The sequence below is a fragment of the Salvelinus sp. IW2-2015 genome, unplaced genomic scaffold (genome assembly GCF_002910315.2).
Source record: "Salvelinus sp. IW2-2015 unplaced genomic scaffold, ASM291031v2 Un_scaffold6138, whole genome shotgun sequence".
Taxonomy (NCBI): Eukaryota; Metazoa; Chordata; class Actinopteri; order Salmoniformes; family Salmonidae; genus Salvelinus; species Salvelinus sp. IW2-2015.
This window is the reverse complement of record NW_019947402.1, coordinates 25022-37932: the sequence shown is the minus strand read 5'-3', so window position 1 is coordinate 37932 and position 12911 is coordinate 25022. Positions and strand designations below refer to the sequence as shown.

General features: G+C 47.5%; 1 pseudogene; it reads left to right on the top strand.

The window, feature by feature from the left end:
• Positions 1-11867: 11867 nt before the first annotated feature.
• Positions 11868-12911, top strand: part of LOC139026867 (suppressor of cytokine signaling 1-like) — a 7540-nt pseudogene continuing 6496 nt past the window's right edge.

The following is a 12911-nucleotide window of genomic DNA, read 5'->3' as shown; positions in this document are numbered from 1 at the left end:
CATTGTGACGTAGAGGGGGACACTATTTGGCACGACAGGGCCTTATACAGCCTACTGTAGGTAGTCTACCTTACTAGTTATAGGTGGTCTCTATGGAAACAAGCCTACCTTGCTACACTGAACAACAATATAAATACAATATGTGTTGGTCCCATCACATTACAGAGTATTTTGTATATATATATATATTTTTTTTTTAAACAAATGATCTACACAAGTATTTTGGATAGATCATTGACAAAAAAATGACAATTGAATCCATTTTAATCCACTTTGTAACAACAACAAAATGTGGAACAAGTCAAGGGTTGTGAAGTAAAACAGCGATTGGTTCATTCAAGCCCTGCCCACAAACCTCAAATATCAGTCCGCCATTAGTACTGAGCAACAAATGCCAATGTCTCATTGAGGGGATTCCATTAATCTGACCCAGGCTCAGGGTAGGCGTCTCATTAGAGGGGTTCCATTAATCTGACCCAGGCTCCAGGGTAGGGTGTCTCATTGAGGGATTCCATTAAATCTGACCCAGGCTCCAGGGTAGGTGTCTCATTGAGGGGGTTCCATTAATCTGACCCAGGCTCCAGGGTAGGCTTCTCATGAGGGGGTTCCATTCTTGACCCAGGCTCCAGGGTAGGTGTCTCATTGAGGGGGTTCCATTAATCTGACCCAGGCTCCAGGGTAGGTGTCTCATTGAGGGGTTCATTAATCTGACCCAGGCTCCAGGGTAGGTGTCTCATTGAGGGGTTCCATTAATCTGACCCAGGTCCGGGTAGGGTCTCATTGAGGGGGTTCCATTAATCTGACCGGCTCCAGGGTAGGTGCTCTCATTGAGGGGGTTCCATTAATCTGACCCAGCGCTCCAGGGTAGGTGTCTCATTGAGGGGTTCCATTAATCTGACCAGGCTCCAGGGTAGGTGTCTCATTGAGGGGTTCCATTAATCTGACCCAGGCTCCAGGGTAGGTCTCATTGAGGGGATTCCATTAATCTGACCCAGGGCTCCAGGGTAGGTGTCTCATTGAGGGAGTTCATTAATCTGACCAGGCTCCAGGTAGGTGTCTCATTGAGGGATTCCATTAATCTGACCCAGGCTCAGGTAGGTGTCTCATTGAGGGGGTTCCATTAATCTGACCAGGCTCCAGGGTAGGTGTCTCATTGAGGGGTCCATTAATCTGACCCAGGCTCCAGGGTAGGTGTCTCATTGAGGGGATTCCATTAATCTGACCCAGGCTCCAGGGTAGGCAGTTCTCATTGAAGGGATTCCATTAATCTGACCCAGGCTCCAGGGTAGGTGTCTCATTGAGGGGGTTCCATTAAATCTGACCCAGGCTCCAAGGGTAGGTGTCTCATTGAGGGGTTCCATTAATCTGACCCAGGCTCCAGGGTAGGTGTCTCTTGAGGGGGTTCCATTAATCTGACCCAGGCTCCAGGGTAGGTGGTCTCATTGAGGGGTTCCATTAATCTGACCCAGGCTCCAGGGTAGGTGTCTCATTGAGGGGATTTCCATTAATCTGACCCAGGCTCCAGGGTAGGTGTCTCATTGAGGGGGTTCCATTAATCTGACCCAGGCTCCAGGGTAGGGTCTCATTGAGGGGATTCATTTAATCTGACCCAGGCTCCAGGGTAGGTGTCTCCATTGAGGGATTCCATTATAATCTGACCCAGGCTCCAGGGTAGGTGTCTCATTGAGGGAGTTCCATTAATCTGACCCAGGCTCCAGGGTAGGTGTCTCATTGAGGGGGTTCCATTAATTGACCCAGGCTCCAGGGTAAGGTGTCTCATTGAGGGGGTTCTATTAATCGACCCAGGCTCCAGGGTAGGCGTCTCATTGAGGGGATTCCATTAATCTGACCCAGGCTCCAGGGTAGGTGTCTCATTGAGGGGTTCCATTAATCTGACCCAGGCTCCAGGGTAGGTGTCTCATTGAGGGGATTCCATTAATCTGACCCAGGCTCCAGGGTAGGCGTCTCATTGAGGGGGTTCCATTGATCTGACCCAGGCCCAGGGTAGGCGTCTCATTGAGGGGATTCCATTAATCTGACCCAGGCTCCAGGGTAGGTGTCTCATTGAGGGATTCCATTAATCTGACCAGGCTCCAGGGTAGGTGTCTCATTGAGGGATTCCATTATCTGCCACGGCTCCAGGGTGGTGTCTCATGAGGGTTCCATTAATCTGACCCAGGCTCCAGGGTAGGTGTCTCATTGAGGGGTTCCATTAATCTGACCCAGGCTCCAGGGTAGGTGTCTCATTGAGGGGATTCCATTAATCTGACCCAGGCTCCAGGGTAGGCGTCTCATTGAGGGGATTCCATTAAATCTGACCCAGGCTCCAGGGTAGGCGTTCTCATTGAGGGGTTCCATTAATCTGACCCAGGCTCCAGGGTAGGGTCTCATTGAGGGGTTCCATTAATTGACCCAGGCTCCAGGGTAGGCGTCTCATTGAGGGGTTCCATTAATCTGACCCAGGCTCCAGGGTAGGGTCTCATTGAGGGGTTCCATTAATCTGACCCAGGCTCCAGGGTAGGGTCTCATTGAGGGATTCCATTAATCTGACCAGAGCTCCAGGGTAGGTGTCTCATTGAGGGGGTTCCATTAATCTGACCCAGGCTCCAGGGTAGGGTCTCATTGAGGGGATTCCATTAATCTGACCCAGGCTCCAGGGTAGGCGTTCTCATTGAGGGTTCCATTAATCTGACCCAGGCTCCAGGGTAGGCGTCTCATTGAGGGGATTCCATTAATCTGACCAGGCTCCAGGGTAGGGTCTCATTGAGGGGTTCCATTAATCTGACCCAGGCTCCAGGGTAGGCGTCTCATTGAGGGGTTCCATTATCTGACCCAGGCTCCAGGGTAGGCGTCTTCATTGAGGGGTTCCATTAATCTGACCCAGGCTCCAGGGTAGGCGTCTCATTGAGGGGGTTATTAATCTGACCCAGGCTCCAGGGTAGGTGTCTCATTGAGGGGTCCATTAATCTGACCCAGGCTCCAGGGTAGGTGTCTCATTGGAGGGGATTCCATTAATCTGACCCAGGCTCCAGGGTAAGGGTCTAATTGAGGAGGTTCCATTAATCTGACCCAGGCTCCAGGGTAGGAGTCTCATTGAGGGGTTCCATTAATCTGACCCAGGTCCAGGTAGGCTCTCATTGAGGGGTTCCTTATCTGACCCAGGCTCCAGGGTAGGCGTCTCATTGAGGGGATTGCCATTAATCTGACCCAGGCTCCAGGGTAGGTGTCTCATTGAGGGGGTTCCATTAATCCTGACCCAGGGTAGGGTTCGTCATTGAAGTGGATTCCATTAATCTGACCCAGCTCCCAGGGTAGGCGTCTCATTGAGGGGGTTCCATTAATCTGACCCAGGCTCCAGGGTAGGCGTCTCATTGAGGGGGTTCCATTATCTGACCCAGGGTAGGTGTCTCATTGAGGGTTCCATTAATCTGACCTCAGGCCGCAGGGTAGGCGTCTCATGTGAGGGGGTTCCATTAATCTGACCCAGGTCAGGGTAGGTTTCTCATTGAGGGGTTCCATTAATCTGACCCAGGCTCCAGGGTAGGTGTCTCATTGGGGGGTTCCATTAATCTGACCCAGGCTCAAGGGTAGGCGTCTCATTGAGGGGTTCCATTAATATCTGACCCAGGCTCCAGGGTAGGCGTCTCATTGAGGGGTTCCATTAAATCTGACCCAGCTCAGGGTAGGTGTCTCATTGAGGGGTTTCATTAATCTGACCCAGGCCTCCAGGGTAGGTGTCTCATTGGAGGGGATTCCATTAATCTGACCCAGGCTCCAGGGTAGGCGTCTCATTGAGGGATTCCATTAATCTGACCCAGGCTCCAGGGTAGGCTCTCATTGAGGGGATTCCATTAATCTGACCCAGGCCTCCAGGGTAGGCCGACTCATTGAGGGGATTCCATTAATCTGACCCAAGGCCTCCAGGGTAAGGTGTCCTCATTGAGGGGATTCCATTAATCTGACCCAGGCTCCAGGGTAAGGTGTCTCATTGAGGGGTTCCATTAATCTTGACCAGGCTCCCAGGGTAGGCGTCTCATTGAGGGGGTTCCATTAATCTCCCAGCGCCTCCAGGGTGGGTCTCATTGAGGGGTTCCATTAATCTGACCCAGGGTAGGCTGTCTCATTGAGGGTTCCATTAATCTGACCCAGGCTCCAGGGTAGGCGTCTCATTGAGGGGGTTCCATTAATCTGACCCAGGCTCCAGGGTAGGCGTCTCATGGGGGGTTCCATTATCTGACCCAGGGGTAGGTGTCTCATTGAGGGGGTCCATTAATCTGACCCAGGTCCAGGGTAGGGCGTCTCATTGAGGGGGTTCCATTAATCTGACCCAGGTCCAGGGTAGGTGTCTCATTGAGGGGGTTCATTAATCTGACCCAGGCTCCAGGGTAGGGTGTCTCATTGAGGGGTTCCATTAATCTGACCCAGGCTCCAGGGTAGGCGTCTCATTGAGGGGTTCCATTAATCTGACCCAGGCTCCAGGGTAGGCGTTCATTGAGGGGGTTCCATTAATCTGACCCAGGCTCCAGGGTAGGTGTCTCATTGAGGGGGTTCCATTAATCTGACCCAGGCTCCAGGGTAGGTGTCTCATTGAGGGGTTCCATTAATCTGACCCAGGCTCCAGGGTAGGGTCTCATTGAGGGATTCCATTAATCTGACCCAGGCTCCAGGGTAGGCGTCTCATTGAGGGGATTCCATTAATCTGACCCAGGCTCCAGGGTAGGGCGCTCATTGAGGGGTCCATTATCTGACCCAGGCTCCAGGGTAGGTCTCATTGAGGGATTCCATTAATCTGACCCAGGCTCCAGGGTAGGTGTCTCATTGAGGGGGTTCCATTAATCTGACCCAGGCTCCAGGGTAGGCGTCTCATTGAGGGGGTTCCATTAACTGACCCAGGCTCCAGGGTAGGCGTTCATTGAGGGGGTTCCATTAATCTGACCAGGGGTAGGTGTCTCATTGAGGATTCCATTAATCTGACCCAGGCTCCAGGGTAGGTCGTCTCATTGAGGGGGTTCCATTATCTGACCCAGGCTCCAGGGTAGGCGTCTCATTGAGGGGTTCCATTAATCTGACCCAGGTTCCAGGGTAGGCGTCTCATTGAGGGGTTCCATTAATCTGACCCAGGGTGGGTGTCTCTGAGGGGTTCCATTAATCTGACCCGGCTCCAGGGTAGGCGTCTCATTGAAGGGGTTCCATTATCTGACCAGGCCTCAGGGTAGCGTCTCATTGAGGGGTTCCATTAATCTGACCAGGCTCCCAGGGTAGGTGTCTCATTGAGGGGGTTCCATTATCTGACCCAGGCTCCAGGTAGGCGTCTCATTGAGGGGATTCCATTAATCTGACCCAGGCTCCAGGGTAGGCGTCTCATTGAGGGGGTTCCATTATCTGACCCAGGCTCCAGGGTATCAAATCAAATCGAATATATTTATATAGCCCTTCTTAATCAGCTGAATATCGCAAAGTGCTGTACAGAACCAGCCTTAAAACCCCAAACAGCAAGCAATGCAGGTGTAGAAGCACGGTGGCTAGGAAAAACTCCCTAGAACAGGCCAAAACATAGGAAGAACTAGAGAGGAACCAGGCTATGAGGGGTGGCCTCTTCTGGCTTGTCCGGGTGGAGATTATAACAGAACATGGCCAAGATATTCAAACGTTCATAGATGACCAGCAGAGTCAAAATAATAATAATCACAGTAGTTTGTCGAGGTGCAACAAGGTCAGCACTCAGGATAAATGTCAGTTGGCTTTTCATAGCCGATCATTCAGAGTATTCTCTACGGCTCTTGCGGTCTCCTAGAGAGTTGAAAACAGCAGGTCTGGGACAGGTAGCACGTCCGGTGAACAGGTCAGGGTTCCAAGCTGTGTTTTGCACCGGTCAAAAAAAGGAGTAGGATCCTGTATTTTCACATGCTAAATTTACAGCTTTTGATTAAACACTTTATCTGCTTTTCCCAATGAAACAGTGTGACATGTCAAGGGCTGGTCCTGTGTTCCATGAGCTGGAATAAGGTCCTATAAATGTTCCATGAGCTGGAATAAGGTCCTATAAATGTTTAATGAGCTGGAATAAGGTCCTATAAATGTTCCATGAGCTGGAATAAGGTCTATAATGTTCCATGACTGGAATAAGGTCCTATAATGTTCCATGAGCTGGAATAAGGGTCCTATAAATGTTCCATGAGCTGGAATAAGGTCCTATAAATGTTCCATGAGCTGGAATAAGGTCCTATAAATGTTCCATGAGCTGGAATAAGGTCCTATAAATGTTCCCATGAGCTGGAATAAGGTCCTATAAATGTTCATGAGCTGGAATAAGGTCCTATAAATGTTCCATGAGCTGGAATAAGGTCCTATAAATGTTTCATGAGCTGGAATAGGTCCTATAAAATGTTCCATGAGCTGGAATAAGGTCCTATAAATGTTTCCATGAGCTGGAATAAGGTCTATAAATGTTTAATGAGCTGGAATAAGGTCCTATAAATGTTCCACTGAGCTGGAATAAGGTCTTATAAATGTTTCTATGAGCCGGAATAAGGTCCTATAAATGTTCCACACACCATTCATCAAAAAGATGATTTCTCTCAAATTTTGTGCACACATTATTTTCATCCCTGTTAGTGAGTATTTTTCTCCAAGATAATCCATGTTGAAGTCACTGTCTGGCTTGCTCTGTCTGTCTGTCCTGTCTGTCTGTCTGTCTGTCTGGTCTGTCTGTCTGTCTGTCTGTCTGTCTGTCTTTCCTGTCTGTCTGTCTGTCTGTCCTGTCTGTCTGGTCTGTCTTCTGTGTCTGAGCTGAGTCTGTTTAATTAGACCCATAGTCACCTCTCATATCATCTATCTCATAACATATGTTATCAACACACACACACACACACACAACACACCCACACACACACCACACACACACACACACACACACACACACACACACCCACACACCACACAACACACACACCCACACACACACACACACACACAGTGCTGAAAAATCACATGATTTCTGAGAAAGGCGCAAAAGCGAAAGTGAAAGTGTGTTCTGACCAGCTGGCAGGAACCAAGGCCCTAGGGAACAGACACAGGCATGTATACAACACACACACACACACACACACACACACACCACACACACAGCACCACAACACCACACACACACACCACACACACACACACACGACACAACACACACACGGGCATGTACGCACACGAACACAACAGGCATGTATACACACACACACACACTGGGAACACACACGGCTGTACTACAACACCCACACATGGGAACACACACAGGCATGTACGCACGCACACACACACAATGGGAACACACACAGGCATGTACGCACGCACACACACACATGGGAACAACACGGGCACGTACACGCACACACACACATGGGAACACACACGGGCACGTACACAACACACACACACACACACTGGGAACACACACAACAACACACACACACACTTGGGAACACACACACACACACACTTATGGAAACACACCTGTAGCTTGCAGCCTGATCTCAGATTAGACGGAACATATTTAACGTATAATCTGGGACGCTCAAATGACACTAAACAAACTATAAACGCAACATGTAAAGTGCTCGTTCCATGTTACATCAGCTCAAATAAAATATAGCAGAAATTTGCCGTACGTATAAAAAGCTTATTTCTCTCACATTTTGTGCAGAAATGTGTTTGCATCCCTGTTAGTGAGCATTTCTCCTTTGCCAAGATAATCCATCCACCTGACAGGTGTGGCATATCAAGAAGCTGATTAAACAGCAGATCATTACACAAGTGCATCTTGTGCTGCGGACAATAAAAGGTCACTATAAAAGGTACAGTTTTGTCAAACAACACAATGCCAACAGATGTCTCAAGTTTTGAGGGAGCGTGCAATTGGCATGGTGACTGCAGGAATGCCCACCAGAGCTGTTGCCAGAGAATTTAATGTTAATTTCTCTACCATAAGCCACTTCCACATCGTTTTAGAGAATTTGGCAGTACATCCAACCTGCCTCACAACCGCAGACCACCTGTAACCAGGCAGCCCAGGCCTCCACATCCGGCTTCTTCACCTGCGGGTTTATCAGAGTGTGTGTGTGTGTGGGGGGGGGGGGTCTGCTGAGGAATATTTCTGTCTGTAATAAAGCTTTTTGGTGGGGGGAAAACGAATTCTGATTGGCTGGGCCTGGCTCCTTAGTGGGCCGGCCTAGCTCCCAAGTGGGTGAGCCTATGCAACATGCAACAATTTCTCATGTTTTACTGAGTTACAGTTCGTTTAAGGAAATCAGTCGATTGAAATAAATTCAGCTACGCCCACCCATAGCTACGCCAGTGGGTGGGCCTATGCCCTCCCAGGRRCKCCCATGGCTGTGCCCCTGCCCAGTCATGTGAAATCCATAGATTAGGGCCTAATGAATGTATTTACATTGYCTGATTTCCTTCTATGATCTGTAACTCAGTAAAACCTTAGAAATTGTTATATGTTGCGTTGATATTGTTGTTCAGTGTATATTCACCCCGTCACACACTCCCACACCTGATCAGAACCTCTCTCTTTTTTTAGGGGGGCAGGTAGCCTAGTGGTTAGAGGGGGTGGGGGCAGGTAGAGAAGTGGTTAGAGGGGGTGGGGGCAGGTAGAGAAGTGGTTAGAGCGTTGGGCCACTAACCGAAAGGTTGCTGGATCGAATCCCCGAGCTGACAAGGTAAAAATCTGTCATCCTGCCCCTGAACAAGGCTGTTCCCCGGTAGGCAGCCATTGTAAATAAGAATTTGTTCTGCACTGACTTGCCTAGTTAAATAAAGGTTAAATATCTCTCACACACACACCTGATCAGAACCTAACCCACAGGTACAGTAGGTAGGTACAGTAAACAGGTACAGTATTTAGGTACAGTAGGTAGGTACTGTGTACAGTAAACAGGTACAGTAAACGGGTACAGTAGGTAGGTACAGTAGGTAGGTACAGTAAACAGGTACAGTAAACAGGTACAGTAAACAGGTACAGTAGGTAGGTACTGTGTACAGTAAACAGGTACTGTAGGTAGGTACAGTAAACAGGTACTGTAAACAGGTACAGTATGGTAAGTGGTTACTGTTAAGTAACAGGTAACAAAAACCCAGGGGTAAAAACAATTATAAGGTACAGTAGGGTAGGTATGTTACAGTACAGTAGTAACAGGTACAGTAGGTAGGTACAGTAAACAGGTACAGTAGAAACAGGTACAGTAGGTAGGTACAGTAGGTAGGTACAGTAAACGGGTAACAGTAGGTAGGTACAGTAGGGTAAGGTACAGTAAACAGGTACAGAAACAGGTACAGTAAACAGGTACAGTAGGTGGTACTGTGTACAGTAAACAGGTACTGTAGGTAGGTACAGTAAACAGGTACTGTAAACAGGTACAGTAGGTAGGTACAGTAAACAGGTACAGTAGGTTAGGTACTGTAAACAGGTACAGTAGGTAGGTACAGTAAACAGGTACAGTAGGTATGTACTGTAACAGGTACAGTAGGGGTACTGTGTACAGTAAACAGGTACAGTAGGTAGGTACAGTAAACAGGTACTGTAAACAGGTACAGTAGGTAGGTACTGTGTACAGTAAATAGGTACTGTAGGTAGGTACAGTAAACAGGTACTGTAAACAGGTACTGTAGGTAGGTACAGTAAACAGGTACTGTAAAACAGGTACAGTAGGTAGGTACAGTAAACAGGTACTGTAGGTAGGTACAGTAAACAGGTACTGTAGGTAGGTACAGTAAACAGGTACAGTAGGTAGGTACAGTAGGTAGGTACAGTAAACAGGTACTGTAGGTAGGTACAGTAGGTAGGTAACAGTAGAAACAGGTCCTGTAGGTAGGTACAATAAACAGGTACGTAGGTAGGTAACAGTAGGTAGGTACAGTAAACAGGTACAGTAGGTAGGTACAGTAGGTAGGTACAGTAACAGGTACAGTAGGTAGGTACAGTAGGTAGGTACAGTAGGTAGGTACAGTAGGTAGGTACAGTAGGTAGGTACAGTAAACAGGTACTGTAGGTAGGTACACGGTAGGTAGGTACAGTAAACAGGTACAGTAGGTTAGGTAACAGTAGGTATGTACTTGTAGGTAGGTACAGTAAACAGGTACAGTAGGTAGGTACAGTAGGTAGGTACAGTAGGTAGGTACAGTAAACAGGTACTGTAGGTAGGTACAGTAAACAGGTACAGTAAGGTAGGTACAGTAAACAGGTACAGTAGGTATGGTACAGTACAGGTACAGTAGGTAGGTACAGTAAGGTAGGTACAGTAGGTAGGTACTGTAGGTAGGTACAGTAGGTAGGTACAGTAAACAGGTACAGTGGTAGGTACAGTAGGTAGGTACAGTAAACAGGCACTGTAGGTAGGTACAGTAAACAGGTACAGTAGGTATGTACTGTAGGTAGGTACAGTAAACAGGTACAGTAGGTAGGTACTGTAGGTAGGTACTGTAGGTATGTACTGTAGGTAGGTACAGTAAACAGGTACTGTAGGTAGGTACAGTAAACAGGTACTGTAGGTAGGTACTGTAGGTAGGTACTGTAGGTATGTACTGTAGGTATGTACTGTAAACAGGTACAGTAGGTATGTACTGTAGGTATGTACTGTAAACAGGTACTGTAGGTATGTACTGTAAACAGGTACAGTAGGTAGGTACAGTAGGTAGGTACAGTAAACAGGTACAGTAGGTAGGTACAGTAGGTAGGTACAGTAGGTAGGTACAGTAAACAGGTACAGTAGGTATATACTGTAGGTATGTACTGTAAACAGGTACAGTAGGTATGTACTGTAAACAGGTACAGTAGGTATGTACTGTAGGTATGTATGTAAACAGGTACAGTAGGTATGTACTGTAGGTATGTACTGTAAACAGGTACTGTAGGTATGTACTGTAAACAGGTACAGTAGGTAGGTACAGTAGGTAGGTACTGTAGGTAGGTACAGTAAACAGGTACAGTAGGTAGGTACAGTAAACAGGTAACAGTAGGTAGGTACAGTAGTAGGTACAGTAGGTAGGTACAGTAGGTAGGTACAGTAAACAGGTACAGTAGGTAGGTACAGTAGGTAGGTACAGTAAACAGGTACAGTAGGTAGGTACAGTAGGTAGGTACAGTAAGGTATGTACAGTAAACAGGTACTGTGGTAGGTACAGTAGGTAGGTACAGTAAACAGGTACAGTAGGTAGGTACAGTAGGTTGTACTGTAGGTAGGTACAGTAAACAGGTACAGTAGGTAGGTACAGTAGGTAGGTACAGTAGGTAGGTACAGTAAACAGGTACAGTAGGTAGGTACAGTAGGTATGTACTGTAGGTAGGTACAGTAAACAGGTACAGTAGGTAGGTACAGTAGGTATGTACTGTAGGTAGGTACAGTAAACAGGTACAGTAGGTAGGTACAGTAGGTAGGTACAGTAGGTAGGTACAGTAAACAGGTACAGTAGGTAGGTACAGTAGGTAGGTACAGTAGGTAGGTACAGAGGTATGGAAGCCAAAAAACCCTTAGTCACCCGTGTCACACCCCTGCTGCCAGAGACGAAATGTCATTGCAGATTTCCGCCCGCCCATCTCATCACAAAGCAGCTCTCGATTCCTCCGTACAACACATGAACAGGATTCTCGTCCTCCCCTTCTCACCATGGCATCATACGTGTACAGATTTTAATATACCTACTATATACTGTCTAACAAGGGACCGGTTTAATGAAGTATTACAATGTATAACGAAAGCGAACGTTTGGAGGGTTCTTGGAAAACGCATGCGGTCACAGGACTCGGGACACTTTGAGGGGGGGGGGGGGTGGGGGAGGAGTTACGGTGATGTGTTCGTTTGAACTTTTTGGGGGATTTCGTTCAATTCGAGATACCGTTTCAGGCAGACGGCAGTAACGTGGTTGACTGGCAGGCTACTACATCCAAGATCTGTGCACCTTAAGTAGCACATATGGTTACATGTGTCTGAAAACGGGACATGAAAACCTTGACGGTGACGGTAATGTAATGGTGTGATGTGTAGCAGACGCATTGCACGCTGAGTATCTACARTCTTAAAGTGCGAAGTCTCCCACCACCGACCCATTTGGTTATTAACGTCTCATGCGTCTCCAGAAAACGGTAAGCACCTGACGCTCCCCAACTTGCTCCGTTTGAAACAAGACGACGGTCATATTTTTTGTTGCATTTATCGGGAATATGTAAAGGTATTTTACTTTGAATGGAGTTATGCGGTGTTGTGCTGTAATGGGTTAAACAGATGAGTTATATAAGGAATATAAAGAACGTTTGAATGGCAACTGGTGAGCTGTAGCTTGAACTACGAGACAGTTTTGCACAAAGAGCTGGTTTGCATGTCCAGGCGTTATAATTGAACCCACCAGCAGAGCTGTTACGACCGTCAGACTGAAAGTGAAAGTGTTTCCTACAACCCGTCTTGCTGCTGCCGCTGCCAGAGTCTTCCAAACAGACACAGTCCTGTTATCGCTCCTCTGATTATGTTTATAACAGCCAATGAACAGGAAGATAAGACACTGTCCTGTTATCGCTCCTCTGAATATGTTTATAACAGCCAATGAACAGGAAGATAAGACACTGTCCCGTTAGCAGCTATAACTAGGAAGATAATACACTGTGTGATTATTTTTTGTTATTTGACCTTTTTTTTTTTTTTGATCAAAATCACATTTTATTGGTCACATACACATATTTAGCTAATGTTATTGCGGGTGTAGCGAAATGCTTGGCAGGTCAATGAAGAACACATTGTTATTTAGGATGATTTCCTGGCAAGAAGCAGAAAGCCTCCTGTGGGGCGGAGGGGCGGGGCTTCAAAGAAAGGAGTGGCGCAGCGGTCTAAGGTACTGCATCTCAGTGCTAGAGGCGTCACTACAGACAC